The following is a 27190-nucleotide window of genomic DNA, read 5'->3' as shown; positions in this document are numbered from 1 at the left end:
AGGGAGGGATATTGAGGTTCTTCAAGGTAGGCGCTAGTCACACATCCCCTGTGCAGACCACACCCTCACATCAACCACACACCCCACATTACTAGTCACACTCTCTCAGCATTTTTGCATCCCCTGCGGTGACATAAAATAGGCCTTTCATAAATTTCAGCTCCAGGTCCATGTGGACCTTAATTTGGCACTGGCTGCTGCTATATGTCCACTGCTACAGTATTATAATAATAATAATAATAATAATAATAATAACAAGTCCCTCACAGTGTTGCTGTGCTGTGCTGCATCAGACCAGTGGTAGTGTCCTGACCATCAGTCATTCCAGTGACCAGGCAGTCACAGTGGTATACGCTACTGCTATATGTCCACTGCTGCCCTATAATAATAATAATAATAATAATAATAACAACAACAACAACAACAACAAGTCCCTTACAGTGTTGCTGTGTTGTGCTGCATCAGACCAGTGGTAGTGTCCTGACCATCAGTCATTCCTGTGCCGCATATTGTGTTATATAACTCCAGAAACATAATGGAGGATAAAATAGGGAAAGATCAAGAACCATTTCCTCCTAGTGCTGAAGCTGCTGCCACTAGCCATGACATAGACGATGAAATGCCATCAACGTCGCCTGCCAAGGCCGATGCCCAATGTGATAGTAGAGGGCATGTAAAATCCAAAAAGCCAAAGTTCGGTAAAAAGACCCAAAAAAAAGAAATTTAAATGGTCTGAGGAGAAACGTAAACTTGCCAATATGCCATTTACGACACAGAGTGGCAAGGAACGGCTGAGACCCTGACCTGTGTTCATGACTAGTGGTTCAGCTTCACATGACGATGGAAGCCCTCATCCTCCCACTAGAAAAATTTAAAGAGTTAAGCTGAAAAAAGCACAGAAAAGAACTGTGCGTTTTGAGATGGTATCACAAATCCCCAAGGAGAGTCCAAGTGTGTCGGCGGTTGCGATGCCTGACCTTCCCAACACTGGCCGGGAATTTGAATGCCCCCTGCAAATGCTGGAAGGAGCACCCACAATCCAGTTCCTAATATTGAAATTGAAGATGTCACTGTTGAAGTACACCAGGATGAGGATATGGGTGTTGCTGGCGCTAAGGAGGAAGTTGACGATGAGGATTCTGATGGTGATGTGGTTTGTTTAAGTCAGGTACCAGGGGAGACACCTGTTGTCAGTGGGATGAAGAAGCCCATTGTGATGCCTGGGCAAACTACCAAAAAAACCACCTCTTCATGTGGAATTATTTCTCCGCAAATCCGGACAACAGGTGTCAAGCCATCTGCTGCCTCTGTCAATCTGTAATAAGTAGGGGTAAGGATGTTAACCACCTAGGAACATCCTCCCTTATACGTCACCTGCTGCGCATTCATCAGAAGTCAGTGTCAAGTTGTGAAACTTTGGGTAAGAGCATAAGCAGTCCACTGACACCTAAATCCCTTCTTCCTCTTGTACCCAAGCTCCTGCAAGCCACACCACCAACTCCCTCAACGTCAACTTCCTCCTCAGCCAGGAATGTCCATAGTACTGCAGGCCATGTCACTGTCAAGACTGAGGAGTCCTCTCCTAACCGGGATTCCTCCGGAGGATCCTTGAGTAGTACGTCTGCTGTTGCTGCCGCTGCTGTTGTTCCTGCTGGGAGTCGATCGTCATCCCATAGGGGAAGTCGGAAGACCACTTGTGCTACTTCCAGTAAGCAATTGACTGTCCAACAGTCCTTTGTGAGGAAGATGAAATATGACAGTGTTATGTTCTCTGTACTTGGAACCCAGGAGATAGGGTGGCAGCAGAGGAGTTCCAAGTACAGATGCATGAAGCTGCGACAGAACTGGGGTACGCAGCAATACCTAACGGGAAACCCTGACTCCATTGCCCCTCCCTAGTGGTCGGTTAATGCCGGCGAGACTATGGTTTCTTGGGCCCACGGCAGCCGCGTTTGAACGGGCGGATTAGATCTGCCCGAACTCTGATGCCCCTGGTCTTAGTTGGTGACAAGGCGTAAACCGAGACAGAGAGAGAACAAGGGGAAAACTAACTAAGGCAGACACAAAAGCGAAAGGGGAAACCACAGAAAATAATAAACTAATTTATGTGCGGCGCGGCCGCCAAGCAAAACCGTAACCAAAGTAACGCTGCCCAAATCCGTCATAGTTCGTCAAGGATAACAGTGGCGGAACCTCCGCAGAAAAAACAACGGTAAGATAATTAGAATAATACGGCTTCAACCGTAAGGTGCTGTAGAGCCGCTACTCATGACACCATGGAAGGTGCGCGCAGGAAACGACCAGAACCCCGAGGCTTCGGACACCAGACCATCCCACTGGAAGACAAACTCGGAGGACAGCAGGAAACGATCCCTCAGACCGTACTCTGGAAACTGGACACAGGACACTGGAGTACACAAGCTGGATGCAGGAACACACCAGAAGCAGGAAGACAGGCTAAACTGGAAGCTGACGACAGGGACCAGGAACAAGCTTGCAGGAAGCTAACCAAGAACTGGAACATACAGGTATCATAATAAACTTCTATCACCAGCACTGGACTGCTGGGCTAGCTGGGTAATAAGGGAAGCACGCCCCAATCAGGATGGCTGGAAGCCAGGCACAAGGTAATGGCCAATATACTGTCAGGTGAGGTTACACAGACAAGAGCCAGACTGCAGTACACAGACTCACCACATAATGACCAAATATCTGACAGGTGAGGCTTAACACATAGAAACAGGCTGCAGTTACACAGACTCAACACCGGCGGCCAACAAGAGTCTTCTTAAACAAGTACAAGAGACATCCTGGCATGCAAACAGAACTATAACATAAAATTCATGAACAGAGAGCAAACAGGAATGAACCACAGCTTGTGGTTCATAACAGACAGCAGTCATTCTGTTGCAAAGGTGATAACTGAGGCCTTGACACTTATGTTGGTGTTAGACATGTGTCTGTTATCCGCCATTAGTTCAGTGGGACTTAGAGAATTGATGGAGATAGTGTGTCCCCGGTATCAAATCCCATCTAGGTTCCACTTCTCTAGGCAGGTGATACCGAGAATGTACAAAGACGGCAGAAAAAGAGTCACCAGTGTCCTACAAAATGCAGTTGTATCCAGTGTCCACTTAACCACGGACATGTGGACAAGTGGAACAGGGCAGACTAAGGACTATGTGACTGTGACAGCCCACTGGGTAGATGTATGGCCTCCCGCAGCAACAACAGCAGCAGCAACAGTAGCAGCATCTCGCAAACGCCAACTCGTTCCTAGGCAGGCTACGCTATGTATCTCAGCTTTCCATATGAGGCACACAGCTACCAACCTCTTACATCATCGCAGAATGGCTTACCCAAATTGGACTCTCCTGGGGATTTGTGATATCGGACAACGCCACCAATATTGTGCGTGCATTACATCTGGGCAAATTCCAGCACGTTCCATGTTTTGCACATACAATTAATTTGGTGGTGCAGAATTTTTTGAAAAATGACGGGTGTACAGGAGATGCTGTCGGTGGGCCGAAAACTTGCAGCCCCATTTTCGGCATTCTGCCATCGCGTGCCGAAGACTGAAGCGACAGCAAACACTCCTGAACCTGCCCTGCCATCAACGTAAGCAAGAGGTGGTAACGAGGTGGAATTCAACACTCTATATGCTTCAGAGGATGGAGTAGCAGCAAAAGGCCATTAAAGCCTATACATCCACCTACGATATAAGCAAAGGAGGGGTAATGCACCTGACTCAAGCGCAGTCGAGAATGATTTCTGTCTTGTGCAAGGTTCTCCAACCCTTTGAACTTGCCACACATGAAGTCAGTTCAGGCACTGCCAGCTTGAGTCAGGTAATTTCCCTCATCAGGCTTTTGCAGAAGCAGCTGGAGAAATTGAAGGAGGAGCTAAGAAGGAGCGATTCCGCAAAGTATGTGGGACTTGTGGATGGAGCCCTTCATTCGCTTTGCCAGGATTCAAGGGTAGTCAATCTGTTGAAATAAGAGCACTACATTTTGCCCACCGTGCTCGATCCTAGGTTTAAAGCCTACGTTGTATATCTCTTTCTGGCAGACGCAAGTCTGCAGAGGTGCAAAGACCCGTTGGTGAGTAAATTGTCAACTGAAGCGGAACGTGACCCGTCAACAGCTCCTCCTTCAATTTCTCCTGCCACTGGGGCTGCAAGGAAAAGGATAAGATTTCCTAGCCCACCCGCTGGCCGTGATGCAGGGCAGTCATGAGCGAAAGCTGACATCTGGTCCGGACTGAAGGACCTGCCAACGATTACTGACATGTCTACTGTCACTGCATATGATTCTGTCACCACTGAAAGAATGGTGGAGGATTATATGAGTGACAGCATCCAAGTAGGTATGTCAGACAGTCCGCATGTATACTGGCAGGAAAAAGAGGCAATTTGGATGCCCTTGCACAAACTGGCTTTATTTTACCTAAGTTGCCCCCCCTCCAGTGTGTACTCCGAAAGAGTGTTTAGTGCAGCCGGTAACCTTGTCAGCGATCAGCATAGGAGGTTACTTCCACAAAATGTGGAGAAGATGATGTTCCTCAAAATTAATTATAAATTCCTCCATGAAGACTTTTACCAGCAATTGCCTCCAGACAGTACAGAGGGAACTGTGATGGTGGATTCCAGAGGGAACAAATTAATACTCTGTGAGGAGGAGGAGGAGGATGTACACAGTGAAAGGGGTGAGGAATCGGAGGATAAAGATGAGGTCGACATCGTGCCTCTGTAGAGCCAGTTTGTGCAAGGAGAGATCGATTGCTTCTTTTTTTTGGTGGGGGCCCAAACAAACCAGTCATTTCAGCCACAGTCGTGTGGCAGACCCTGTCGCTGAAATTATTGGTTTGTTAAAGTGTGCATGTTCTGTTTATACAACATACGGGTGGGTGGGAGGGCCCAAGGACAATTCCATTTTGCACCTCTTTTTCTTCTTATCATCATGTGCTGTTTGGGGACTATATTTTCAAAGTGCCATCCTGTCTGACACTTCCGTATATATCCAGTGGTACTGCCATTTAATTCCAGTGATTTGGAATAAGAGAAGCTATACACTGCTGGAAGCTGGGCTGGAAGCAGGTGATTGTTTGAGAGCGGTGAAATAATAATACCGGTGGAGAGTGGTAAACTGCAGAAAAGGACACCGGCCCTTTAAGAGAAGCTGTACACTGCTGGAAGCTGGGCTGGAAGCAGGTGATTGTTGTAGCTGGAAACAGGTGAGTCCAGAATGGATCAGAGAGTCAGGCTACACCGCAGATGGAATGCTGGTGCGGGTCTCTATAGCAGAAGTCTGGAGACAGGAGCTGGAACCTGGAAGACAACCACAGGAGAGAGACAAACTGGAACTAGGTTAGACAACCAAAGCACTGACGCCTTCCTTGCTCAGGCACAGCTTACTTATACCTGCAGCAAGGAAGGGGTTGGCTAGGCAATTATGCAAATCAACAATACAGACAGCAGATTGGTGGAAATGATCAGATGACAAAATCCAAGATGGCTGCGCCCATGCAGACACTTGGAGGGAAGTTTGGTTTGTAATCCATGTGAGAATTGAAGCAGCAATGGCGGCGCCGGCCACAGGAGACAGGAGACGCCAGACTGATGAATGCATATCCAAACCACGCGGGCACAGCGGAGGCCGCGGCTGACGTAATCGCCACTCTGACACTTTGCATGCAGAAACTCAGGGACGGCGGCGGAGGCCGCGGGAGACGCCATGCCAGATGTAATATGGCGTTTACTGTGACCGCGTCTCAGAGAGACAGGAGAGGATGCAGGAATGTAAACATCAGGATAACAGATGGGATCCGGTCCTGGAGCGCTGAGCCAGCCTTAGGAGGCATCTGAAGGGTAAGTAATGGCGTCCAGATACCCGGATCGTGACAGCACCCCCCCCTTTAGGAGTGGCCCCAGGACACTTCTTAGGCTTTAAAGGAAACTTTGCGTGGAAATTTCGGACCAAGGCAGGAGCATGGACGTCTGAGGCATTGGTCCAAGAGCGTTCTTCAGGACCATAGCCCTTCCAGTCAATGAGGTATTGTAACTCACCGTAACGGAAACGTGAGTCCAAAATCTTGGCCACCTCGTACTCGACTCCCCGTTGAGTCTGAACTTTGGGAGCTGGAGGAAGTGCGGAATGAAACCGATTCAGGATCAGCGGTTTCAACAAAGAAACATGAAATGTCCTGGGTATTTTCAAGAAGGATGGTAACTGTAACCTGTAGGCAACAGGATTGATGACTTGTTCAATCTTGAAGGGTCCGATGTAGCGAGGTGCAAATTTCATGCTGGGAACTCTCAACCTCAAATTCTTCGTGGACAGCCACACACGATCACCCACCTTGAGAGCAGGAACCGCTCTACGCTTCCTATCGGCAAACTTCTTATACCTGAATGAGGCTTTAAGCGGGGCTGCGCGGACGTTCCTCCAGTTATTTGAAAACTGATGCAACTGCTGGAACAGAAGTTGCGGGAAGCGGTTGGAATTCTGGGACTTTAGGGTGGAATCCATAATTAATGAAGAATGGTGTAGAAGAAGATGAGGAATGGTATTGATTGTTGTGGCTGAACTCGGCCCAAGGAAGGAGTTGAACCCAGTCATCTTGAGAGGAAGACACATATATACGGAGGAAGGCCTCCAAGTCCTGATTCACCCTCTCGGTTTGACCATTGGTCTGAGGATGGTAAGCCGTGGAAAACTTTAACTTGACTTGGAGGGCTTGACACAAACTTCGCCAAAATTTGGCTACAAATTGTACTCCACGATCCGAGATGATCTCTTCAGGAAGACCGTGAAGTCGGAAGATCTCTTGTATAAACACTTGAGCCAACTTGGAAGCTGACGGAAGACCGGTGAGAGGGATGAAATGTGCCATCTTGGTGAACCGGTCAACTACCACCCAGATGGTATTAAACTTGTTGCAGATAGGTAGATCGGAAACAAAGTCCATCGACAAATGGGTCCAAGGTCGACGGGGAACAGATAATGGAACCAGTTGCCCCGCAGGCGACTGGCGGGAGACTTTGTGTTGGGCACACTTTGGGCAGGAGGCAATAAATTCCATAACGTCCTTCTTCAGAGTTGGCCACCAGTAGGACCTAGAAATAAATTCAAGGGTTTTCTGAATGCCTGTATGTCCAGCAAAACGGGAAGCATGGGCCCAATGCATGAGCTTCTTCCTTAGAACTGGCTTAACAAAACTTTTCCCTGGTGGAGGCGTAGAGTCCATCCCTACCGTGGAAAATGCCAACGGATTAATAATAGGATGCTTGTCTGCAGACTCGGACTCATTTTCTTGCTCCCATGAGCGGGAAAGGGCATCGGCCTTACGATTCTGAGAACCCGGACAGAACTGGAGTTTAAAGTCAAACCTAGAGAAGAAAAGTGCCCATCTGGCCTGACGAGGATTCAGACATTGTGCGCCTTTGAGATATAAAAGATTTTTGTGGTCGGTAAGTATGGTGATTGAGTGGGAAGCTCCCTCCAACAGGTATCTCCACTCCTCCAGAGCGAGCTTGATGGCTAGCAACTCCTGATCGCCAATGGCATAGTTGCGCTCAGCTGGGGAGAACTTCCGGGAGAAGAAACTGCAAGGATGTAGATGTCCATCTTTGGCCCTCTGGGATAACACTGCTCCTACTCCAACGGAGGAGGCATCTACCTCTAAGATAAAAGGAGAGTCGGTGTCGGGCTGTTTCAGAACTGGTGCAGAGATGAACCGTTGCTTCAGAAGGTGAAAGGCCTGTGTAGCTTCCTCGGACCACTTGGACGGATTAGCACCTTTCTTGGTTAATGCAGTGATAGGCGCCACAATGGTGGAAAAGTCTTGTATAAATTTTCTATAATAATTGGCGAACCCTAAGAACCTCTGGACCCCTTTGAGGCTTAAGGGTACAGGCCAATTCTGGATTGCTTGGAGTTTCTCAGGATCCATCTCTAGTCCGGAACCGGACACAATGTAACCTAGAAACGGAATGGTTTTAACTTCAAACACACACTTCTCCAATTTACAATAGAGGTGATTGACACGGAGACGGGAAAGAACCTCTTTTACCCAGAAACGATGATCTTCGAGATTATGAGCAAAGATGAGGATGTCGTCTAGATAAACCACGACATGGCGGTACAAGATGTCCCTGAAAATCTCATTCACGAAGTGCTGGAAGACTGCTGGAGCGTTGCTCAATCCGAAGGGCATGACGAGGTACTCATAATGTCCGTCACGGGTGTTAAAGGCGGTCTTCCACTCGTCACCCTCACGGATTCGGATGAGATTGTAGGCACCCCTCAAGTCCAGCTTTGTGAAAATAGTTGCACCACTAACTCTATCAAAGAGCTCGGTAATCAGGGGTAAAGGGTATCGGTTCTTGACGGTAATATCGTTCAGACCTCTGTAGTCGATGCACGGACGCAGACCACCGTCTTTCTTCTTAACGAAGAAGAAGCCTGCGCCGGCTGGAGAAGAAGATGGTCGGATGAAACCCTTCGCCAGGTTCTCTTTGATGTACTCTTCCATGGAGTGTGTCTCAGGCAGAGACAACGGATAAGTTCGGCCTCGCGGTGGAACCTTCCCTGGAATGAGGTCGATTGGGCAGTCCCATTCTCTATGAGGAGGAAGGATATCAGCAGAGGCTTTACTGAACACGTCCGTGAAGTCTTGATATGGAGGAGGCGGAACATCAGATGACCTGGGGAAGGAAGAACAAACAGGAAGAACTTTGGCTAAACAAGTCTCAGCACAGGAGGGACCCCATGCCAGTATTTGCGTAGTTGTCCAGTCAATTGATGGGTTGTGGAGACGGAGCCATGGAAGGCCTAAAACCACTGGATGTGTGGCTCTTGGAATCACTAAAAAAGAAATATACTCAGAATGAAGAACTCCCACTCTCAGACGAACTGGAAGAGTCCTTAAGGAAATGACTGCGTCAAAAATCTTGCTGCCATCCACGGCAGTCAAAGAGATGGACGAGGACAGTCTCTCGGTGGGTAGGGACCACCGTTTAACATAAGCTTCGGTTATGAAATTCCCAGCTGCTCCGGAATCAAGGAGGGCAATGACGTTCCTGTAACGTTGAGCAATTTGGAGCGACACTGGGAGGTTACAGTCATGAGGAGATGGAGAGGAGATCATTACTCCTAGCCGGCCCTCTCCTTGGCGAGCTAGGATCTGGAGTTTCCCTGGACGTTTGGGACAGGCATTGATAGTGTGCGACGGAGCTGCACAGTAGAGACAGAGAGACTCAGAGAGACGTCTTCGGCGCTCAGCGGGAGATAGACGGGAACGACTAATTTGCATAGGCTCATCCTTGGATGGAGATGGTTGACGAGGAGGAGGAGCAGAAGATTTAGGAGTAGATGATCTTCCTCGCTCAGTTGCTCTCTCTCTGAAACGTAGATCAACCTTCGTGCAAAGAGAAATTAGCTCATCCAACTTAGAGGGCAAGTCTCTGGTAGCTAACTCATCCTTGATGCGTTCTGATAAGCCATGCCAGAATGCAGCATACAGGGCCTCGTCGTTCCATGCCAGTTCGGATGCCAGGATTTTAAACTGTATAAGATACTGTCCCACAGTACGTGTTCCCTGGCGTAAACGGAGAATCTCAGATGAAGCAGATGTTATCCGGCCTGGCTCGTCGAAGATGCGCCTGAATGTAGCTACAAAGTCAGTATAGGAGGATAGCAGGGGATCAGACTTCTCCCATAAAGGTGATGCCCAGTCAAGGGCTGAGCCACTGAGAAGGGAGATGATATAGGCAATTTTGGTACGGTCACTGAAGAAATTGCCAGGTAGAAGCTCAAAGTGGATTTCACATTGATTGAGAAATCCCCTGCAGAACCTTGGAGATCCATCAAATTTTGCTGGCGTTGGAAGATGAAGATGTGGACTGGAAATGGGTAAGGTGGGTGGGGTTACAGCTGGTGTCACTGTAGTGGACGCACCGGACGTGCCAGGTCCACGGAGGGTCGTTTGAATCCCATCCAGCCGTGTAGAGAGATCCTGGAGACAGTGGATGATGTGGCCCTGTGCAGCCTCCTGATGTTCAAGTCGGGCTGCCAGTTCTTGCATTGGCCTGGCCGCTTGATCCTGGTCTCCGGCTGGATTCATTAGGTCAGTGCTTACTGTCACAACTGAGGGCCTGAGCTGACGGGAGGCAGCCTCAGTTGTAGGGGCTGAGATGTAACGGAACCTGGGAGGTTGTATCAGACCCCTAGACATGTAAGTAACATGTAGAATAACTGCCCGAAGGCGTGACCACGACAACCAGGATAAAAGTCAATGATGTTTATTATGACAAACTCCGTAACACAGCAGCAGTAAAGGAAACATAAAAGTCAACAGAGGATAAATCCAATTCCTGGGTACTACAGGGTGGCAAGGGCCACAGGCACTGGTAGTGTGAGACAGTTCTTATAATCTTCTAGTTGGAAAGTCCTTACCAGGCCTGACTGTAGCAATGGAGAGAACCCAGGATCGTACCAGCTGATGTTCCAGGAAAGGCTGGGCTGCTGAAGGTAAAACGGCTTCTGTGGATACTGGCTGGAACCAGACTGTTGTTGGTACGGAGTGGATACTGGCTGGAACCAGTTAAATAATAAACGAACTTGAGAGCGATGAAATAATAATGAAGTTTGGAGTTTGAGAGCGGTGAAATAATAATACCGGTGGAGAGTGGTAAACTGCAGAAAAGGACACCGGCCCTTTAAGAGAAGCTATACACTGCTGAAAGCTGGGCTGGAAGCAGGTGATTGTTTGAGAGCGATGAAATAATAATACCGGTGGAGAGTGGTAAACTGCAGAAAAGGACACCGGCTCTTTATGAGAAGCTGTACACTGCTGGAAGCTGGGCTGGAAGCAGGTGATTGTTGTAGCTGGAAACAGGTGAGTCCAGAATGGATCGGAGAGTCAGGCTACACCGCAGATGGAATGCTGGTGCGGGTCTCTATAGCAGAAGTCTGGAGACAGGAGCTGGAACCTGGAAGACAACCACAGGAGAGAGACAAACTGGAACTAGGTTAGACAACCAAAGCACTGACGCCTTCCTTGCTCAGGCACAGCTTACTTATACCTGCAGCAAGGAAGGGGTTGGCTAGGCAATTATGCAAATCAACAATACAGACAGCAGATTGGTGGAAATGATCAGATGACAAAATCCAAGATGGCTGCGCCCATGCAGACACTTGGAGGGAAGTTTGGTTTGTAATCCATGTGAGAATTGAAGCAGCAATGGCGGCGCCGGCCACAGGAGACAGGAGACGCCAGACTGATGAATGCATATCCAAACCACGCGGGCACAGCGGAGGCCGCGGCTGACGTAATCGCCACTCTGACACTTTGCATGCAGAAACTCAGGGACGGCGGCGGAGGCCGCGGGAGACGCCATGCCAGATGTAATATGGCGTTTACTGTGACCGCGTCTCAAAGAGACAGGAGAGGATGCAGGAATGTAAACATCAGGATAACAGATGGGATCCGGTCCTGGAGCGCTGAGCCAGCCTTAGGAGGCATCTGAAGGGTAAGTAATGGCGTCCAGATACCCGGATCGTGACAAATTCCAGTGAATTTGCCATTTAATTCCAGTGATTTGGACATATAAATCCAGTGATTTTGCCATTTAATTCCAGTGATTTGGACATATAATTCCAGTGATTTTGCCATTTAATTCCAGTGATTTGGACGTATAATTCCAGTGATTAGGACGTATAATTCCAGTGATTTTGCCATTCAATTCCAGTTTTTTGGACATATAATTCCAGTGATTTTGCCATTTAATTTCAGTGATTTGGACGTATAATTCCAGTGATTTGGACGTATAATTCCAGTTGGTATTGTTTGTGTCGCTTGGCTTAGTCATACAGCTACCTCATTGCACCTCTTCAACATCTTTGCATGAGGTGCTGTTTGGGGCCTAGTTATTGAGAAGTGCCCCTTGGCGAGCGGTTTGCAGGCTTCCGTGCATTGGCCAATTCACTAACTAAACCCCCATCATTTGTTTATTGATGTTGTGAAAATAAGTGAGCTTGCTTTGGTGAGTGCTGAACTTTCTGTTTGTATATATATATATATATATATACATATATATAAGTTGAATAGAGGTATCAGCGATTGCTTGTGTCAAGTTTATAGCAAGAAAATATTAAGGTCATAGAAAATAGGTTAATAAGTGGATCAGATAGCCCAAGTAAAATTGTAACACAGATATTTTATTTTTTCAAAACCAGGATATATAAAAATGGGAGCGCAAAGATTTTACATATAGATATTTAAAAAGATATTTACATAAAAGTGTAAAATGTAAAAAATATAGAAAATAATAAAAAAGTTATAATAATAGGAACAACATATAAAGGAAATTAGAGCAGCGGTGGCCAACCCGCGGCTCTTTCTTCATCCAGCTGTGGCTCCCGCGGCCCGCCACTCCTGACAGTCTGCAACGGTACCCACCTTTTCTGCAGGTCTGCAGGGACAGGAGAGGAGGTGGGAGCGCAATGCTAGCATTTCATTACAGCCACTCTCCCTGCCCTGTCTGACCTCCTGCAAGTGCTGCGATTAGTGTGAAATAGCCCATAGAGGTGAGGGCGGCTAGCTATCAGTCACCAGAGAGGGAAGGAAAGGATGCTGAGGGACACAGAGAAGAGGAGAGCAGACTGAAAGGCTTAGAGTGAAGGGAGAGCAGGCTGAGAGGCACAGAGTGAAGGAGGAGTAGGCTGAGAGGCACAGAGTGAAGGGGGAGCAGGCTGCGAGGCAAAGAGTGAAGGGGGAGCAGGCTGAGAGGCACAGAGTGAATGGGGGCAGGCTAAGAGGCACAGAGTAAAGGAGGAGCAGGCTGAGAGGGGACAGAGTGAAGGGGGGGCAGGCTGAGAGGCTCGTAGTGAAGGGGGAGCAGGCTGAGAGGCTCAGAGAGAGGGGGAACAGGTTGAGAGGCACAGAGCGAAGGGAGAGCAGGCTGAGAGGCATAGAGTGAGGGGGGTGGGTTTAGAGAAACTGAGTGAAGGGGGGCAGGCCGAGAGTCACAGAGTTTAGGGGGAGCAGGCTGAGAGGCACAGAGTGAAGGAAATGCAGGCTGAGAGGCACAGAGTGAAGGAGGAGCAGGCTGAGAGGCACAGAGTGAAGGAGGAGCAAGCTGAGAGGCACATAGTTAAGGGGAGCAGGCTGAGAGGCTCAGAGTGAAGGGGAGCAGGCTGAGAGGCTCAGAGTAAAGGGGAGCACACAAAAATGGGGCGTGGCCTTGTGCCAGTTAGGCCATGCCCCATTTTTGCTCGTGCACCTATGGCGCGTGCATGATATTGGCTCTTTAACTTTACTACAACTATTTTTGGGCTCTTTACCTCTGACTGGTTGGCCACCCCTGGTCTAGTGGTAGCTTATCTATAATGCTTATCCGACTTCATCTGCATAGACAAAACGCGTTGGTCATTCCCTATTGACCTCCTGCATTACAGATAAGTTAGCTCTAGATTCCTTTATATGTTGTTCCTATCTTTTATAACTTTTTATAATTTTTTGTATAATTTTCTATCTACATGTAAAACCTTTGTCCTCCCATTTTTATATACAGATGTGTGTCCACATACACCTTACCGTATCCTGCGTTTGTAAAAATAAAATATCTTATATGTTATAATATTACTAGTACTTATTACTATGTTATATTACTTACTTTTTAACCTATTCTCTATGACCTCAATATTTTCTTGGTATAAACTTGACACAACCAGTCGCTGATACCTCTATTCACCTGTTTTATTTTCCATTTGCACAGTAACTTACCATTGCTGTACTTTTAGAGGTTAACTAACACCCTTAAATTTAGAAACATAGAATTATACTGTAGATAAGAACCACTTCCCATCTAGTCTGCTGCTTTTCTACCATATTTTTGACTCAAACCTTTTTTGATCCTCATTTCTTTGTAAGGTTATCCTTATGTCTATCCCGTGTATGTTTAAATTGCTCTACTGTCTCAGCGTCTACCATCTCTGATGGGAGGCTATTCCACTTGTCCACTACCCTTTCTGTGAAGTAATTTTCCCTACAGTTTTAGCGCATGTCCTCGTGTTCTGATAATTCTCTTAATTTGAAGAATATTTCCCTCCTAGACTTTGTTAAAACCCTTGATATATGTGAAAGTTTCTATTATGTCCGCCCTTTCCCTTCTCTGCTCCAAACTATACATATTGAGATGTTTTAGTATTTCTGTACATGTTTTGCGATGTAGGCCATGCATCATTTTAATTGCCCTTCTTTGTACAATCTCTAATGTATTAATATCCTTCTGAAGATATGGCCTGCAGAATTGATCAGAGTATTCTAGATGAGGCCATCTCAATGACCTATACAGTGGCGTTATCACTTCTTTCTTTCTGCTGCTGATTTCTCTCCCTATGCAACCAAGCACATCTGACTAGCCTTCCTCATTGCTTTGTTACATTGCTCAGGGCTGAAACTAGGATTCTTGTCACCCAGGGCAAGGCAATAATGTGGCGTACTCCATATAGATGTGCTCCCTATAGTTGTACCCCCATAGATGCTTTTCCCATATACTGTATATGCTCCAAATAGACGCACTCTTTAAAGGTACTTTGCAAAGATGTACTTCTTCTAGATTTACTCACAATATATATACATATATATATATTTCATATAAATGCAATCTCAATGGATGGGCTCACTATAGATGCTCTCACTCACTGTAGTGGCTGAAATCTCCAATGCACAGAGGTGGCCGTCCTGGGGCCGGTGTGTGAGGGCAGTGGGCTGCTGCTCTGATGATCCTCAGAGGAGCAAGGTGTGTGGTCAGTGCTGAAACTCAGCAGCTGCTACCTCTGGTGTCTGTGTCTCTGTGTACACTCACAGCTCCTGTCCTGGCGTGTGGTTGGTGGAGAGCCGTGGGAGGCGGGGCCATGCACAGTCCGCTATAGAAGTCCCAGCCAGCTGACTGGCTGGGACACTGCAAAACTTTCCCAAGGTTTACCCAGCCCGGGAGAGACTGAGTGCTCACATCCACACAGACTGCAGCAGCGACACTAGGAGCGAGCCACACGGAGATAACTGCTGTATGTATGCCTTTGAATGTGAGAGGAGAGGATGTGGCAGTGTTGGGGGTGGGGAGGGGGAACAGTTTACATCCCTTAAATCCGCTGCGCAGGGCGTGTGCCCCCCTAGCCCCCCTAGTTACGGCCATGCATTGCTTACCTGCCTTTAAGTCACCTGAAATAGCGACTTCTAGATCCCGTTCCTCCTCAGTAGTTTCCAGTATAGTGCCATTAATACTATATTTAGCCTTTGTAGTTTTGAGACCCAAGTGCATGATTTAGCGTTTTTTGGCATTAAACTGTAATTGCCATGCTCTTGGCCATTCCTCTTGCCTACCTAGATCCTAAATCATTTGTTTTATCCCTCCTGGTTTGTCTACCCTGTTGCATACCTTTGTGTCATCTGCAAAAAGACATACTTTAACTTTAATGCTATTTGCAATATCACCTATAAAGATATTAAAAAGCACTGGTCCAAGTACAGATCCCTGTCAAAAGACTTACTAAAGTCTAGATAAGCTATATTTATGGCTTCACGTTTATCTATTACTTTAGTCACACAGTCAAAAAAGTTAATAAGGTTTGTTTGACATGGCAGTACGGATGGTGTAATGGTTAGCATTACTGCCTCACAGCACTGAGGTCATGGATTCGATTCCCAGCATGGCCCTAACTTTGTGGAGTTTGTATATTCTCCCCATACTTGCGTGGGTTTCCTCCGGGTACTCTGGTTTCCTCCCACAATCTGAAAATATACTAGTAGGTTAATTGGATCACAACAAAATTAACCATAGTGCGAATGTGTGTGCATGTACTGTACATGTGGGAGGGAATATATACTGTAAGCTCCACTAGGGCAGGGACTGATGTGAATGGCCAAATATTCTCTGTAAAGCGCTGCAGAATATGTGTGCGCTATATAAATGACTGGTAATAAATAAATAACCCCCGCCCCCCCCCCCACCCCCCTCTGCTGTTTGGGATCCTGTAAATTCCTGGATTTGAGATAATGCACAACTCTTTATTTTCTTTCTTTCCATCAATTTCCCTACTACTGATGTAAGGCTCACTGGTCGGTAGTTGCTTGCCTCTTCCTTACTTCCACTTTTGTGCAGTGGGACTGCATTCAATCTTTTCCAGTCCTCTGGAATTACTCCTGTAGCTAGTGACTGGTTGAATAATTCTGTTAATGGTGCTACTAGCACCCCTTTTAAGCTCTTTTAGTATCCTTGGATGTATCCCACCTGGCCCCACTGATGTATCCACTTTCAGCTTTGAGAGTTCTGATAGGACCTTCTCTGTAAATGTACTTGTTTCATTTTTCTGAATATCCCTGAAACTTAACTGAGGCCCCTTCCCCTCGCTTTCAGTAGTGAATACTGAGCAAAAATAATTAAGATGATCTGCTATTACGTTGTCTCCCTCAACAAGACTCCCAGTCTCTGTCTTTAGTTTTATTATTCCGTCTTTTGTTTTTCTCCTTTCGCATATATACCTAAAAAAAAGTTTTGCCTCCTTTACCCAATGATTGGGCCATTTTCTCCTCAGCTTGTGCCTTTGCACATCTAATTACCTTCTTAGTCTCCTTCTGTCTAACAAGATATATCTCTTTGTCTTCATTATTTTGTGTCTGCTTATATTTCCTAAGCCATCTTTTTTGCTTTCACAATATTTGCTACTTCTTTCGCAAACCACACTGGCTTCCTTTTCCTTGTGTTTTTCCTAACACTTTTGATACAAAGATCTGTTGCCTTTAATATTGCTTTTATTAATGTTTCCCACCTCTCCTGCACCCCTTCCAAGTTCGTCCACTGCCAAGGAATCGCTTACACATTTTCCCATCCCTACAAAATCAGCCTTCCTAAAATCTAACACCTTTGTTTTTGCATGGGATGAGTCAGTCTCTGTCTCTATGCTGAACCATACTGCTTGATGATCACTGGATTCCAGGTTTTCACCCATATTTACGTCAGATATTCTGTCTCCATTTGTAAGTATTAAGTCTAATATTGCGTCTTTCCGAGTGGGTTTCCTCACCAATTGGTGGAGAGATGCTCCCTGCAAGGAATTAAAAATGTCCCTACTGCTAGTGAAACTAGCAACAGACATCTCCCAGTTTACAGGGGGAAGATTAAAGTCTCCCATGATTATTACCTCTCCTTTTAGTGCCATTTTAGTGTTGTCCTGCAATAGGTTCTAGTCCAGTTCCTCTACCTGACCTGGTGGCCTGTATAATTAGGGGGTGTATATATATATATATATATATATATATATATATATTGTATCTTACTGTATATGCACATACACACTTGAACTTGTTTCAAAAATCTGCATTTGACCCTAATTGTTATAAAACTTACTGTTTATAAACTGCTTCTGGCATGGTGCTGTGTGCCTTTGGTCTGCCCCTGCACTTGCTGCTGCTTTGTGGTGGGGCTATCAGGGTGGTGGCTGGCAGACTGCGTGGAGTCAGAATGACTCCTCAAAGGCCCATGGGAGGAGGAGCTGCTACGACTGGGCATGAGCAGCAGCCTTTCTCCAGGACCAGCAGCCATATTTGTTAGGGACAGGCCAGGCAGCCTCTCCCCCCCTCCCCTCACTCTGGCAGCGCCACAGGAGCTGCAGCGCCATCCAGTGGATGCCCCACGAACCACCACTCTTAAAACTGAACTGTCCCCTAGGCAATTGTCTAGTTTGCCTATGCCTAGAGCCGGCTCTGGGAATATGTGTAAGATGCATTACTGTATGGCAAGTTTGTGTATTATGGGCATTACTAATGTGGGGCATATATGTAAGGTGCATTACTGTGTGGCATTATGCAGGGTTGGAGTGGTCCATGGAGGCACAGGATAAATGCCCGATGGGCCCCACTGTCTTAGGAGTGCTGGGTCTGATGCGGAACTAGTGGCAGTGCTAGGGGCACCACGCAAAATCTTGCCTAGGGCATCAAATTGGCTAAGGCCAGCGATGATGTTGTATACAGATCACTAAAGATGTCATAACAGCAAAACATTTCCCTTTCTTTACACCTGGCTTCACACATTAAAAAAAACAAGATAACTGTTCTTGTACATACTGGCACACCATGTATTATATTACTTAATATTTTATTAGTTCTTAAAGATTATTAAATTGTATTCGATTGATTGTTGGTATCCTGTTATTGATTTGGATCTCACATTATAAATTGGTGGTTCTCTTTAATGCATTAGCATAATGTGAGTGTTAATCTAAGCCTATTGTGTATTATTCCTATTTATGGGGCTGATGACCTCCGTAGTTTTGCTGCTCCCATACCCTCACCATGGGAACCTCCCCATGCGCACCTACAATCTTTTATATTATGGGGTAAAGGTTTCAACTTGGACTGTCATTGTCACTGTGATATCGTTATTGCTAGGGGTAGAACAGCCATTCCTAGATAGGTCGGTGGCCCAGTGGAGCTGTCTAGAGCCACCAATGTCTTTTTTTTTTTTCTAGTTTTCACCCTGGGTGGGAATATTGTTGGGTGGGAGGCTGGCAGCCCGGACTCATCATGGACCCAAACTGAGCCATCCCTAAAACCCCTGGTTCTCACTAGCTACATAAAATGAGGAAAAAGGTGGAAGATAGAGTGGATAGGAGAATAGAAAAGGATGAAGAAGGGAAGAAGAGGAGCATAGAGAAAACTGAAGGAGGGAAAAAGGAGGATTATATAGAAGGATGAAGAAGAAGGATTAAGAATGATGAAGGGGTAAGGAGAAGTGGGCTAGAGAAGGAAGAGGAGGAGGATAAAGAATGAAAACAGGGAAAAGGACTGGTAGGAGGAAAAAGAGAAAAATGGAAAATAACTGAAGGAGGAAGTGAGTAACTCGATGGACTTGGACTAACTCCCTTAGTGAATATGGTGCAGCCTGTGATCCAAAGTATACGAGGCAAGAAGGAAGTGAAGACACGATTGAAGCAGGGAGAAATAGCAAATGGATTCAGGCAGATAAGTAGCTGTGTGGATATAACTAGGGTGTTTTTTGTATTGAATAATGGTTACTTCTCTGTAATGTCTGATTGGTACTACGATGTTCTCTGTATTTACTGTATGGTGAACAGTAGAATGCTCTCTGTAATTGATAGCAGTCACTGGGATACTCTCTGTATTTATTGTATAGTGGTCATTATGACCATAACTTGGTTACCCTTTGTATTGAATGTTGGTCCGAAAAATACTACAGTGAAATGTTCCCCTCACTATCCGCCAAGTAACAGGTGTGCTATAATGTGGTCAGTTTCTAGTCTATCACAAGGGATTTAAAGAATAAGTTTGGGGATACATAGCACCTACAGTATATTCCTTAAATAAATCCCTTGGAACACAGCATATCATCTATGTTATAATATAATCATGGGGGTAATTCTGAGTTGATCGCAGCCTCAAGTTTGTTAGCAGTTAGGCAAAACCATGTGCACTGCAGGGGGGGCAGATATAACATGTGCAGAGAGATATAGATTTGGGTGTGGTGAGTTCAATCTGCAATCTAATTTGCAGTGTAAAAATAAAGCAGCCAGTATTTACCCTGCACAGAAACAAAATAACCCACCCAAATCTAACTCTCTCTGCACATGTTATATCTGCCTCCCCTGCAGTGCACATGGCTTTGCCCAACTGCTAACAAAGTTCCTGCTGCGATCAACTCCGAATTACCCCCGATATGCGGATATTAAGGCTGTATCCCGGTTAGCTATTACCAATTGAAATCATCTATGGTATTTGTTCTAATGGTTACATGAATACTGTACATAAACATCACTTATGGTCTGTTGTATATATGCACCTACTGTGCGGCTGATTCTCATTTAGGATTCTCATTAAAGTTAAAAGAAGCAATTAACTTTGTTTCTTGATAAAACCATGCTGTACTGCAGGTGGGGCAGATGTAATATGTACATAGAGATTTAGACGAGACCAGTGTGTCCAACTCATACCAATATTTCAGTGTAAACATAAAGCTCCCCAGTATATGTGGGCTGTATGTGCAAGCAGTCAGTATTTACCCTGCATCAAAAATAAATACATGTATTTGGTCCCTTTGAAATCCAGCATGGTCTGTCCAGGTGCAACGTTACTTTGGGCCTCATTCAGATTTGTCTGTTTTGCATCTTCACTAATGACTTTATGCGCTCATAGATTGCTCGCTCTATGAGGAAGCACCCAAGGGTGCGAAACGCGTTAGTGATTTACCCTATACCCCCAAAAGGACTTCTACATCTGTTGCTGACACCTGTCCACACGCTGATCCATTTCTTCAAACCCTCTTGCACTCACGATCGTTATTGGGACGCCGCACGCCAGAGGCGCATATTGTGGAGGAGATATCCGGGACTGGAGTTGACAGCTGGTTAGGAGTGTAAGGGTCGGAACGTGGCCCCAACACAGGAGCAATCTCCGGCGGCTGGAGCTCACCGCCGGGAGACGCACCCATCCCGGACAATTAGTGGAGCGGTTTACAGGTACGGCTGCTCACCGTACACTCCCGCCGGAGGGCAACTGCTTATACATTGGAGATTACAGCTACAAGTATCTCCTAACTCCGGGTACAAGTACTTGGGAGCGGTGAATTGAACGTTATAGCAAGCGGAGGCAGGTGAGCACAGAACAAGTGGAGGCACGGTTGATTGTTTTTCTTTTAGGAAGACATTGGGGTATATTTAATAAGGTCCCGATTTTGACCGAGATGCCGTTTTTTCTTCAAAGTGTCATCTCGGTAATTTACTAAGCAAAAATCACGGCAGTGATGAGGCCATTCGTAATATTTTGGAAGTCCTTGGAAAAAATCACGAATCAATACACCATCGGTCAAATACGCCTGCAATTTGATAGAAATCGGTCATTTACTAAAAAGTGCAAAACACAAACACTTCCGACAATAGCCAAACACTGCCGTGCTAAAATACAAATCGTGAAAAAGTGCTAAAAAAAAACAGACCTGCTTTTTTATCCCGTGTTTGTATAGGCATGCACGGATCCATGAGATCCGTGCATGTTTATCAGTGGGAAGGGGTGGGAAATGTTATAATTTTTCCAAAAAAAATGCGTGGGGTCCCCCCTCCTAAACCAAACCAGCCTCGGGCTCTTTGAGCCGGCCCTGGTTGCAAAAATATGGGGAAAAAATTGACAGGGGTTCCCCCATATTTAAGCAACCAGCACCGGGCTCTGCGCCTGGTCCTGGTTCCAAAAATACGGGGGACAAAAAGCGTAGGGGTCCCCCGTATTTTTTAAACCAGCACCGGGCTCCACTAGCTGGACAGATAATGCCACAGCCGGGGGTCACTTTTATACAGTGCCTTGCGGCCGTGGCATCTAATATCCAACTAGTCACCCCTGGCCGGGGTACCCTGGGGGAGTGGGGACCCCTTCAATCAAGGGGTCGCCCCCCCCCCAGCCACCCAAGGGCCAGGGGTGAAGCCCGAGGCTGTCCCCCCCCCCCATCCAATGGGCTGCGGATGGGGGGCTGATAGCCTTTGTGAAAAGTGTTTGATATTGTTTTTAGTAGCAGTACTACAAGGCCCAGCAAGCCTCCCCCACAAGCTGGTACTTGGAGAACCACAAGTACCAGCATGCGGCGGAAAAACGGGCCCGCTGGTACCTGTAGTAGTACTACTACTAAAAAAATACCCCAATAAAGACATCACACACACACCTTGAAAGTATAACTTTAATACATACATGCACACCAACATACATACATACTTGAAGTGGGGGAATAAGGGTACCAGCGACAGGTGTTGTTTAAAAGGCAGTAGGTAAAAAGATAGATTTAAAAGCCAAAAACTATGTAATAATACAAACAAGCTTTAATATCACATAAAAGCGGATCAAAACATGAAAACACTGATAAAATCTTATAAGCATAAAAGGTCTTAGTAAAAAGTAATGACTTCTAACTTAGCTTTTAAAATAGGCAAGGGAGTCACCACAGGGAGCCCAACGCGTTTCGTCACAGCTGACTTCTTCAAAGGGTGAGGACAGAATGAGATACTATGCCTATTTATACCCCTGATGGACAGGCTCAGGGTTGGTGATGTCATAATTAGTCATGTGATGTAATTAAAATATATACTACATAGAACATCAAAGTCACTTATTTGGGACATAGCCTAAGGCTATAGAGGGTAATATAATATTATATATGTGGAAAACGAGTGGTTACAGGACTGTAGTAGCGTTAGGAACGTCCAGAACTGTTTATTTGTATTGATTTGCGGCACTTCCGCCACACTTCCGGTGACGGAGGGGACGCGTCACGTGACTCCGGGTATTTCCGCCCCACTTCCGGTTACATTAGTGCGCATGCGCCGGCGGCGCCAGCCGTTCATTGCGCAGGTGCCTGTAGTCTGTTCAGTTGATAACAGTTCTGGTCCAGGTCTCCATGCTCTATATGTCCCTTAGTATTAGATACTGCGGCGGCCATGTTGTTGATGACAGGCTCCATAGGAAATACAGGAGAATGGTGGCCATCTTTAAGGAGTCCTTGGAGACCCAGATTCACATTGCATCGGTATCCATGACAACAGGACCATGTAAAAAGCAGAAAGGATATGGTGAAAGCTATGCACTGGTATTTTCAGGGTATATAACAGATAAAACAAGCTGAGAACCAGTACTAAAAGGGAATAAACAAATAAACTAATAAACTGAAAATTATGTACATATAAGGACATATATATATAAATATATAAATGTATATAAAGAGGAAGAAGGTGACACACATAGATCTTAGTGTGTAAGGTACATGTGGAACGTGACGTCAGATTCATAACTATAGATAACTGGTGTCAGAAATTTAAATGGGTGGAAAAAGGTTGCAGGTAGTTGCAGTCTCGCGGTGAGAGGAACACATGTGGTGGGAACACATAATATATACACTGTGAGCGATTAGAACAGTGCACCAGTGATATTTTAAGGGTTTACAGTGTTTTGACCTAAATGGTGAGTCTTACAGGAGTCACCTGGTTAATACCGTGTGGTAATACTAATGATTAGGTCCCTGGTTAGCTCGACGTTATTTGTCAGTCCTTACAGTACCTGATATTCCCAGGCAGTCCCCCTCCCTGGTACTGATCAGGCCCAAACACTGCTTAGCTTCCAAGATCGAACGAGATTGGGCGTACCAGTGTGGTTTGACTGTACTTAACGGTAAACATCTTATCACCAGGACCCGATCGCACATAAACACACGACTCCTGATGTGTTAAATTATTTTAATGGTATGACACAGAGATCTAAGGGGAGTGAGTGGTGAGGAGGGATGTGCAAAAAGAAGAAACAACGTGGCAATTGAGGTGATGGGAATAATGGAGGATACAGCACCTCATAAAAAGGGTGCGATTTCATAGCTCTCGTTCAGACCCATGGGTTGCAGGGTCTGTAGCTGGAAAATCCAGTACATCTCCCTTCTCGAGAGTTTGTTCGCGAGGTCTCCTCCTCTCTCTCCCAGACGCACATGCTCAATCGCTTTAAATGTGAGGTCCACAGGGTTGGAGTGATGGTGCGATGTAAAGTGTCTAGAAACAGTATGGCTCTCCACCTTATTTTTTATATTCCTTATGTGTTCCTGGATCCTCATTTTTAATGGTCTTTTGGTCTTGCCCACATATTTCTTCCCGCAAGGACATTCCAATAAATAGATCACGGACACGCTATTGCAGTTCATGAATTCTTTGATGGTGTAAAGTTCCTTGTCCTCCATGTCGCTGAAGGTTTTCCGATTCGGATGTAGGAATTTGCATACATTGCATTTCCCGCATTTAAAGGAACCCACACATTTAGGCATCAGGGAGCTCTTGGTAGACTTCTCCTTCAATAAACTGGGTGCAAGATGGTCCTTCAGATTTCTAGATTTCTTGAAGATGATGACTGGTTCGGACGGTAGGAGGTCTTTGAGGACTGGGTCCATGAGGAGAATGTTCCAGTGATTCTTGAGCGACTTCCTAATAGTCTTCTCGTGCTGGTTGTAGGTGGTAATGAAAGCGACCGAATCTTTCTTGGCATCTCTTGGTCTGTATTTCAGGAGGTCTTCTCTGTTGACGTTCCTTGTTTTTTCTAAGGCTTTTTCCAAAATATGCCCCGGGTAGTCTTTGTCCTGGAACCTCTTGCTGTAGACCTTCAGTTGTTCATCACAGTCCTTTTGATTCGTACAGTTCCTCTTTATCCTCGAGAATTGTGAGGTCAGCGGTTGACCGAAAGTGACCTCACCGCTGACCTCAAAGTTCCCACCATTGGTTACAATGGAGCGCATAGGCGCTACATTGTAACACTGCCGTGTGCCGCCTGTCAGACAGTACAGGAGCACACAGCCGATCAGGAGGGTGCCACAACGTGGCGCTCCCTGATTGGCTGAAGAAACCCACTTAGACATCAGTCAGAGGGGGTTTCTGGCATTCGGGGAAAGGGGTCCCATGTGAAAACATGGGTCCCCTTTCAGTTCGTGGTCGGGTATCCGTTTTTTTATTTTTTCAAGTATGTGGATTAGAAAAGGATTACAAGCAGAGGAGCCTTCAACCATGGATTATGTGAGTATAATTTTTTCTACAGGTACACCATGGATTCTACTGGAGAAGAGGACCGACCTGCGTGGGAACATAGGTAGGTAAGTATGTATGTATGTTGGTGTGCATGTATGTATTAAAGTTATACTTTCAAGGTGTGTGTGTGATGTCTTTATTGGGGTATTTTTTAGTAGTAGTACTACAGGTACCAGCGGGCCCGTTTTTCCGCCGCATGCTGGTACTTGTGGTTCTCCAAGTACCAGCTTGCGGGGGAGGCTTGCTGGGCCTTGTAGTACTGCTACTAAAAACAACATCAAACACTTTTCACAAAGGCTATCAGCCCCCCATCCGCAGCCCATTGGATGGGGGGGGACAGCCTCGGGCTTCACCCCTGGCCCTTGGGTGGCTGGGGACCCCTTGATTGAAGGGGTCCCCACTCCCCCAGGGTACCCCGGCCAGGGGTGACTAGTTGGATATTTGATGCCACGGCCGCAAGGCACTGTATAAAAGTGACCCCCGGCTGTGGCATTATCTGTCCAGCTAGTGGAGCCCGGTGCACATGTACCTTACACACTAAGATCACCTTCTTCCTCTTTATATACATTTATATATTTATATATATATGTCCTTATATGTACATAATTTTCAGTTTATTAGTTTATTTGTTTATTCCCTTTTAGTACTGGTTCTCAGCTTGTTTTATCTGTTATATACCCTGAAAATACCAGTGCATAGCTTTCACCATATCCTTTCTGCTTTTTACATGGTCCTGTTGTCATGGATACCGATGCAATGTGAATCTGGGTCTCCAAGGACTCCTTAAAGATGGCCACCATTCTCCTGTATTTCCTATGGAGCCTGTCATCAACAACATGGCCGCCGCAGTATCTAATACTAAGGGACATATAGAGCATGGAGACCTGGACCAGAACTGTTATCAACTGAACAGACTACAGGCACCTGCGCAATGAACGGCTGGCGCCGCCGGCGCATGCGCACTAATGTAACCGGAAGTGGGGCGGAAATACCGGAGTCACGTGACGCGTCCCCTCCGTCACCGGAAGTGTGGCGGAAGTCCCGCAAATCAATACAAATAAACAGTTCTGGACGTTCCTAACGCTACTACAGTCCTGTAACCACTCGTTTTCCACATATATAATATTATATTACCCTCTATAGCCTTAGGCTATGTCCCAAATAAGTGACTTTGATGTTCTATGTAGTATATATTTTAATTACATCACATGACTAATTATGACATCACCAACCCTGAGCCTGTCCATCAGGGGTATAAATAGGCATAGTATCTCATTCTGTCCTCACCCTTTGAAGAAGTCAGCTGTGACGAAACGCGTTGGGCTCCCTGTGGTGACTCCCTTGCCTATTTTAAAAGCTAAGTTAGAAGTCCTTACTTTTTACTAAGACCTTTTATGCTTATAAGATTTTATCAGTGTTTTCATGTTTTGATCCGCTTTTATGTGATATTAAAGCTTGTTTGTATTATTACATAGTTTTTGGCTTTTAAATCTATCTTTTTACCTACTGCCTTTTAAACAACACCTGTCGCCGGTACCCTTATTCCCCCACTTCAAGTATGTATGTATGTTGGTGTGCATGTATGTATTAAAGTTATACTTTCAAGGTGTGTGTGTGATGTCTTTATTGGGGTATTTTTTTAGTAGTAGTACTACAGGTACCAGCGGGCCCGTTTTTCCGCCGCATGCTGGTACTTGTGGTTCTCCAAGTACCAGCTTGCGGGGGAGGCTTGCTGGGCCTTGTAGTACTGCTACTAAAAACAACATCAAACACTTTTCACAAAGTGCCGCAAGGCACTGTATAAAAGTGACCCCCGGCTGTGGCATTATCTGTCCAGCTAGTGGAGCCCGGTGCACATGTACCTTACACACTAAGATCTATGTGTGTCACCTTCTTCCTCTTTATATACATTAAATCTATCTTTTTACCTACTGCCTTTTAAACAACACCTGTCGCCGGTACCCTTATTCCCCCACTTCAAGTATGTATGTATGTTGGTGTGCATGTATGTATTAAAGTTATACTTTCAAGGTGTGTGTGTGATGTCTTTATTGGGGTATTTTTTTAGTAGTAGTACTACAGGTACCAGCGGGCCCGTTTTTCCGCCGCATGCTGGTACTTGTGGTTCTCCAAGTACCAGCTTGCGGGGGAGGCTTGCTGGGCCTTGTAGTACTGCTACTAAAAACAACATCAAACACTTTTCACAAAGTGCCGCAAGGCACTGTATAAAAGTGACCCCCGGCTGTGGCATTATCTGTCCAGCTAGTGGAGCCCGGTGCTGGTTTCAAAAATACGGGGGACCCCTACGCTTTTTGTCCCCCGTATTTTTGGAACCAGGACCAGGCGCAGAGCCTGGTGCTGGTTGCTTAAATATGGGGGAACCCCTGTCAATTTTTTCCCCATATTTTTGCAACCAGGGCCGGCTCAAAGAGCCCGAGGCTGGTTTGGCTTAGGAGGGGGGGACCCCACGCAATTTTTTTTTAAAGTTTAAACATTTTTTATTTTTTTTACAAGGTGCACAATGAAGCCCTGCACGGATCTCTCAGATCCGTCCGAGATTCATTGTATTAAAGTCGGCA

General features: G+C 46.0%; 1 protein-coding gene and 1 pseudogene across 1 annotated transcript in view; one reads left to right on the top strand and one right to left on the bottom strand.

The window, feature by feature from the left end:
* The window catches only part of LOC135056040 (myosin-16-like), a 580471-nt gene that overhangs the window by 463920 nt on the left and 89361 nt on the right, over nucleotides 1–27190 (top strand). The window lies entirely within an intron of this gene.
* On the bottom strand, nucleotides 23101–23219 carry LOC134898000 (5S ribosomal RNA; annotated as a pseudogene).

This window comes from Pseudophryne corroboree, chromosome 3 (assembly GCF_028390025.1).
Source record: "Pseudophryne corroboree isolate aPseCor3 chromosome 3, aPseCor3.hap2, whole genome shotgun sequence".
NCBI lineage: Eukaryota > Metazoa > Chordata > Amphibia > Anura > Myobatrachidae > Pseudophryne > Pseudophryne corroboree.
This window is presented reverse-complemented; position numbering and strand designations above follow the sequence as displayed.